General features: G+C 57.5%; 1 protein-coding gene across 1 annotated transcript in view; it reads right to left on the bottom strand.

The window, feature by feature from the left end:
* LRRN2 (leucine rich repeat neuronal 2) overlaps positions 1 to 6,610 on the bottom strand; it is a 63,851-nt gene extending 57,241 nt beyond the window's left edge. The window contains exon 1 of the mRNA XM_052653938.1: positions 6,575 to 6,610. The gene's annotated coding sequence lies outside the window, so the exon portion shown is untranslated. The remainder of the gene's footprint in view (positions 1 to 6,574) is intronic.
* Between the last annotated feature and the right edge of the window lie 848 nt (positions 6,611 to 7,458).

Genomic DNA, 7,458 nt, shown 5'->3' on the forward strand with positions numbered 1-7,458 from the left:
TCACTTTCACTTCAGACAATAAAGTACAAACTCTGTAAGGGTGACCATCTCCGGTTGCTCAGTTATTGTACCCAGTGTCTGACACAGGTGCTTCATAAATGCCGAATGAAGACACCCAGCGCCACCCTGGTCTGAGATGGCCGAGGCACAGCTGTGCTCAGAGTAGGACAATGGACAGGAAATCCTGTGGGTTCTCCCTAGATGAAAGTGAAGTGAAAGGCGCTCAGTCGTGTCTGACTCTTTGTGACCCCATGGACTGTATAGTCCATGGAATTCTCCAGGCCAGAATACTGGAGTGGGTAGCCTTTCCCTTCTCCAGGGGATCTTCCCAACTCAGGGATCAAACCCAGGTCTCCCTGGGTTTGTTACCAGCTGAGTCACAAGGGAAGCCGAAGAACACTGGAGTGGGTAGCCTATCCCTTCTCCAGCAGATCTTCCCGACCCAGGAATTAAACAAGGGTCTCCTGCATTGCGGGCAGATTCTTTACCAACTATCAGGGAAGCCCATGGGTTCCACAATTCCAAGCCCAGGCCAACTCTGGGCAAGCACCTTCTGTTTGGAGGCCTGGAGCTGTGTGAGCCCCAGTGACCTTCATCTCATTGGGAGGGCTGTCCAAGGAGAAGGAGAAGGTGAAGGGTGAGGACCAGGCAGAGTCAAGCGTCAAGCCCCTCCCCTCTGCACACACAGTGCTTACACTTGCAGCCTGCCCATCAGCTGCCCCTGTGGTCGCTCCATCTCTTGGGCATCACCACCCCTGTCCTCCCAGGCCAAACACTTTCATCACCTGCCTCCGATGCTCATTCTGAGAACACTGTGTAAAGGAACATGGCCTTCCCTACCTTTCCTCTCTCCTCACCCCTTTTCTTCCCACTCTGGTAGGGATGAGGGAAGACAGACCTACTTTTCCTGGGGGACCCACGCTGGCTGCCTAACAACCGCTGCCCCTTCTTCCACATGTTTGCTCCTGGAGGCTCTGCCTTGCAAGATGTTTGCAAAAAGGATGTTTGCTTGTTCTTGTTCTTCCCAACACACAGGAGTCTCCCTTGTAGAGACACCCCACTGGCAACACTAATCGCAAGCTTTCCCCCTCCCACTGCCATGTCTGGCCTCTGCACTCTGGTTCCCCAGAGCCACTGGGAGCAGACCTCTCCCAGAAGTCACCTCTGTGCCAGCCCCACTACTGTGTCGGTCCCCAGGGACTGACTCTTAAGGTGCAGCTCCTCTGAGGTCACTGGCTCCATGCGGCCCCTGAGGCACTTCGCTGAAGCAGAAGGAAAAAATGTTGGTTCTCCAGGAGCTGTCATCTGAGGGAAAAAAAGGGAGACCCCCTCCTTAAGGGTCCCCAAAGCGGGGCAGGCAGCCCCTGGCCTGGACAGGACTTGGGGGGCATCTTTTTTTTTTTTAATTTTTTTAAATTGAAGGCTAATTGCTTTGCATAATTTTGTGGTTTTCTGTCATACATCAGTAAGAATCAGCCATAGGTACACCCAGATCCCCTCCCTCCCATCTCCCTCTTTTGGGGAGCAGCTTACTGTCGGAAGGAGTGGGAAGAACGGGCAGGATGCCACCAGGGCACCTCTAGGCCCGGGGAACACTGGGTTCTGGGGGCGTAAGGAGCAGGAGCCCTGCAGTCAGAAAGAATGTTGAGGCCTCCCTCAGTTTTTTTCTAGCGACATGTCCTTGAGCAAGTTACTGAACCTGAGTCTCAGTTTCCTGGTGTTTAAACTAGGGATAATAGGAGGACCTACCTAATGGGGTACTTTTTGAGGGCTTAATGGAAAAATGTAGGTAAAGCACGCGGCACAGTACCTGGCACATAGTTAGTGCTCAATAAATGCCAGCTGCTATAATTAACGCCATCACAACGTGTGAGGTGGAGGCTGAATACCAGTCAGCGCCCCACGAACCCTCTGCCTGCTCTTCATCCGGGAACTTCAAGCCCATCAAACGCTGAGCAGCAGGGAAGGTGTGGTTGGAAGAAACGTACAGACAGAAACTGAAGTCTAAGCCAAGCCTGGTTCAACTCACCTTCTAAGACAGGCCCTCAGGCCAAGGCATCTCTTGGGTCCCCAGGAAGAGCAAGAAGCCAGAGAACAAGGACTGTTCTGGGTTTGGAGCAGAGACTGCTTGACGAAGGCTTAGAACAGTTGAGACGCCATGGTGATGAGACCAATCCTAGCAATCCTAGGGGTGCATCAGGCCCCCAGCCCAAAGGCCAATGAGGCTGGCGCAGGTCGGGATGCTCCGGGTGACCTGCCAGCCCCACTGGAAGCCCAGCTCTGAGCACTGGAAGCAGAGGCTGCAGTGCGATGTGTCCAAGGGGCTCCTGCCCTCCATAGCGGGCAGCACGCACGCAGCACGGCCCCCTCCACACGCAGTCCCGAGCGCCTGGGCCTTGAGGCCCACCGCCTCTGCCTGGCTGACTCCTTTGCAAACCGTGCCCCAGTATCATGGCCTCCAAGGTCCATCGCGTAAACTGGAGACAGACACAGTCACCTCTTTATCTGTGATCCCTGTATTATAGCACTGGTTTCCTTACGTAAGACTAGCCGTCGTATGTGCTCAATTGCGCAGTCGTATCCGACTCTTTGTGACCCCGTGGACTGTACCCACCAGGCTCCTCTGCCCATGGGATTCCCCAGGCCAGAATACTGGTATGGGTAGCCATTCCCTTCTCCAGGACATCTTCCCCACCCAGGGATCGAACCCAGATCTCCTACATTTTAGGTGGATTCTTTACCCTGGGTGGGGAAGATCCCCTGGAAAAGGGAATGGCTACCTACTCCAGTATTCTGGTATGGAGAATTCCATGGACTGTATAGTCCATGGGGTCGCAAAGAGTCGGACACTGCTTGAGCGACTTTCACTTTTACCATCTGGACCACCAGGAAAGCCCTGTACTATATACACTTGTTTCATTACTGTAAGTAGATAACTACTCCACTTAATAATACTAAGAATAATATTTATCTGGCGCTTACTATGCCAGGCACTGTTCTAAACTCAGGACATGTATTAACTCATTCAATCATCACAATTCGATGAAGTAGGTCCTGTTATTATCCCATTCATACACAAGGAAACCGAGGCACAGAGACATTAGATAACCTGCCCAAAGTCACTCAGCCAGAAGTGACGGGGCTGGATCAAGCCCCAGTGATGCGGCTTTAGAACTCTGAGAAGGCAGGGGCAACACCTGATGTGTTTCTATCCCTCGCACCTAGCACTGGGCTGAACGCACAGCAGGCACTTAGAAAAGATGGGCTAAGCATGTGCCTGCACATGGCTAACGTGGTGAATGTTCCAGCCTCTGAGCTGCAGGACAGAGAGACCAAGGCCCTCTGGAAAGTATCAGATAAAGGCATCCTTCTTACTCGCCCTCTCTTAGCAAGTGCACCGTACACTGCAGTCTGTCCTGCCCGCTGTGTCTTTTCCTGCATGTCGCCTGCCTTTGTCTGTTCCTTGGTCACCCTTCCCCTTTCCTGTCCCATTCAGCCTCCACCCATCGGCCCTGTCCTTCCGCAAAGTTCTTGCGGGCTTGAAAGCCTTCCACCCTCTTTCTATGCCTTAGAGCTTTTCTAGAATCCAGACTTCCCCGAGGAAGCTGAGAACACCAGCGGCACGGATTCATTAGACTGGCCACGGACCAAGCTCCTACACATGGACCCTGAATGAAAACAGCGGTCTCTGCATACGTGCTGTGTGTGTGTGTGCGCGCCCGCCTGTAGCTTGTCACAGACCTATGTTGGATCAGGAAGATCCACTGCCCTCCCTGTCTCTTCTCCCAGAGTCCCAGCTCCTCCAGGAAGCCTTCCCTGATCCCTTGAGAAAGCTTATTCATGCAACCATTCAGCTAATCTTTATATATCTTAGTATTCTGAGGAGACAAGGCATGCTTCTGAAAAGTTTGGTTAAAATGTGACCTTCAGAGAACTGCATAAGTTACCAGATGTCACACACAGAGGTGCCAAATGAACTGCAAAGATGCAGTGATTTCAAAATGGAGACCTTTGTGACCTGGGACAAGTGGCTTATCCTCTACAGTCCTCAACGTCCTCAGTTATAAAGCAGATGATAATCCAAAATTTAGAAGGTTATTAGGAGGATCGAATCAGATAATTTTTGTAAAGTTCCTGACAGACTGATGCTTAGTAGGTACTCAATAATAAATGCTTCTTTCTCCCTTCTCCATCTAAGGCACCGGCTTTCTATTCAGCCGTACCAGATAAATGATGAGACATGAACTGATCCATCCCTGAAGGTCAAAAATGTCTTAAGGACAGGATGACCTCGGGTCTGTAAGCTTTGCAGTACCTGGTTTATTGTAAGGAGATGCGCCTGTCACATTAGAGGTAACTTAGTATGATAAAGATGACAATTTACCAGGACTGTTCACACCCCTCCCCCAGCAACACCACAAGTAATGGGTAAAAAGCCCGGTGGGCAGAGACCTGATCACGTGGGAGGTCCAGATACAAATTTGGCCTTGAGATATAAAGGTTTAAAGGCTGTATCCTCAGCTCCTAAGATAGTGCTGAGCACAGTAGGTGCTCAATAAATTGCTGAATGAATGCTTTTTTTTTTTTTAAACGATGGATTTTCCTTCCCATTTCAAATTACAAAGAGAGAGAGGGTAGGAGGGGCAAATGCCCTGGTACAGGAGTGATACCAGGGGAACGCAGCTGCCAGGCCGGCCACCCAGGCTCCGCCCCTGCAAAGGGGACGCAACAAAGCTACCAGCGCAGGTGTTCCCATTAGGAGGCTCAGAAGCCAGGAGCCCACGCACGGCCAGGCTTGTGGCTGAAGCTGCAGGTTACAGAAGAGAAGGGGAAAAGGTGCAGACAGGCCTGGGAGGGAGGGAGAAGTCTGGGGAGAAGGAGGAGGGTGAGAGAGGAAGGGGAACACTGTTGGGGGGGGGGGGGGTGAGAGGAAGAGACTCCTGAAGAAGACAGGAGCAGAACGGTGGGGGAGAGGCACCGGAAATAAGGATGGGGAGTGGGTAGGAACTGTGGAGAGTTCCACAGGAAATCTGCTGTCTCAGCCTGGGTGGAATTCATCTTAGCGAGACTTCTGAGTTCCCCCTGCCACTCAGCGTCGCCTCTGGGTTGGGCTGTGCAGGGGGAGGCTGTAGATTTGGGGGTGCCCCTAGATGCCAGGTATCTGCCAGACCCTGGGCAGGTCCCAATCCTGAAGCCTGAGGCGTTTTGCTCCATCCTTTCCAAACAATGAGATTTCACCCTAGGTCTAGAGGGTGGCCCCTCCCCAGCCACCATGGGAAGGAGACTCAGTGTGAGCCAGCCCAGGGGAAGGAAAGGTATCCAGAAGGCTCAGACCCCTCGCTGGTCTCTCTTTCCATCTTCTCCCCACAAGGGCACCTGGCCAGCCAGGAAAGTGGGTCAGGCCGCTCACATGTGACTTTCTTGTAACAACAACAGGCAAGGGGGCCTCGGCGCCCTGTATACGGCCCTGCCCACCCCATGCCCAGTGCTCTTGTTGGAGAGAGCTTTAATGAGCAGTGGGCAGTGGGAGGGGATCCGTGCCTTCTCATTCAGGAAGAGGACATGGGCCAGAGCCCATCCCAAGCTGTCAGGAAAGGGGGAGCCTGCGGCTATCAGGGCGCATGGAAAGACCCAGATCTCCCCATGATGATGGCCAAGCTGGCAGGGAGCCACCTCTACCCCCCTGACCTGGGGGAGGGGGGTTTGTTTTCTCTACCATCCACCTTCTGGGGTCTTCAAGAAGAGGGCCCAATCGGCCCATCTCTATCAACCGAGCGCTGCGCCCAGCTCACCCCCTCCCGACCCTGCCGGCTGCCCAATTAGAAGCTGCGTTGGCTCCAACAGATGGGAGCTGCGGCAGGCTGTAGAACAGAGCACAAAGCCCAGCTGACATTTTCCTTCCTGTTCCTTTGGTGGGGGAGGAAGGGCAGGGCCAGAAGGGGGGCACAGCGACACCGCCGGGCCCCCCCCCCTCCAGGTCCCAGTCTCCCGCACCTCCGGGGATTCTCGGAGCTCAGTTTCCCCCCACCCGGCGGCGCCCCGCTGGCGGGGCAGCAGGAGCCCGCGCCGCCCTCCGCCCGCAGGACGGACGCACCACCTGTGGCTGGCCCACCCTCGGTCGGCCGGCGGCCGCGGCGGCCCGCGCCGGCCCCTCCTCCACGCCGCAGGTCCCCGCGCAGAGGCCGCGCACAGACTCCGGCCGCCCGGAGCCGGGCTCCAGAGACTTCGGACCGGCACGAAGGCCACCTTGGACGCCCAAGCTCCAGGGGAGGGCAAGTCCGCAGGCTCCGGAGCCCTCCCTGGCGAGTCCGCCCCCGTCACGCCGCCCCCAACCTCGCGGCCCCAAGACATCTCGGGGCCCCCGCTCTGCCCAGCCACAGTTTGGGGATGCTCAGACCTCTCCGGGTGCGTTCAGGCTCGGACGCCCCTTCCTCGGGTCCAGCCCGCGCGACCCGCCACCTTGCCGGTCTCCGGTCCTCCTTCCCTGCCCCCGCGCGGCCGCCCCCCGCCCGAGCCCCCCGCTCCCCAGCGGGCCCCCCGGCCCCCGGGGGCCGCCCGCGAGCCGCACACTCACCCCGGGCGCCGTCTGCTGCCCGCGCGCCCTCGGCTCCCGCCCGGGCCGGGCTCAGGGAGGCCGCGCGCACAGGCCGGGGCGGGGTCGCGGGCGCCTCCCCGCCGCGGAGTTTTCCTGGGAGCGGTCCCGGGGCAGAGCGGGGTGACGGCGCCGGTAGACGCACCCGCTCCCCGCCCGCGCCGGGCCCGCGCGCCCCGCTGGAGGGCGGCGGCCGAGAGCGGCGCTCCCTCCGCCCGCCGCGCGTTCGCGGGTGCGGCCGGCAGGCCCCCGCGGCGCCCGCGCCCCTCCGCGCGCCCTCCGCGCGGCCTCTCGTCGCCGCTGCGCCGCGCCCCGGCCTCCCCAGCCCGCGCCGGGCGCCTCCTCGCCGTCTGCCTGCCGCGCCGCCCCCTCCCTCCAGGCCCGCTGCCGTTTTAACTCCTGAGTGGCCGGCGGCCCGCTCCCGACACAGCCCGCGGGAGGCGGGGCCGGGGCCGGATGCTACGGCTGGGCCCCCGGGGCCGCGGCGCCCTTGCGCCTTCAGACGCAGCGCTGGTCCGAAGGAAGGAAGGAGACCCGAGAGGGGAAAGGGGCCGTTCTCATATTGCCTCTTACTCCCCTGCGAAGGAAGACTGAGGGGAAATTCAGCAGCTTTTAGAGGACAGGTGCAACTCACAGGCACAGTATTTTTGCCTTTCGCGGTGCTGTTCCCCCATTTCCCCCCAAGTTAACAGCGGACTAAGGAACGCAAAGAGTGGGTTAGAATTTGTCCACGGGCACAGGCGTCTCTTATCCTAAAGAACAGTGTGGAATATACACTGCACCCCCGCCAGTTCCATACCCTTCTAGCATGGCCCCCTGAGCTCGGCAGCTCTGACCTTCTGGAAGTTTCCATCCTGGCCTTTAGC

This window comes from Budorcas taxicolor, chromosome 16 (assembly GCF_023091745.1).
Source record: "Budorcas taxicolor isolate Tak-1 chromosome 16, Takin1.1, whole genome shotgun sequence".
Taxonomy (NCBI): Eukaryota; Metazoa; Chordata; class Mammalia; order Artiodactyla; family Bovidae; genus Budorcas; species Budorcas taxicolor.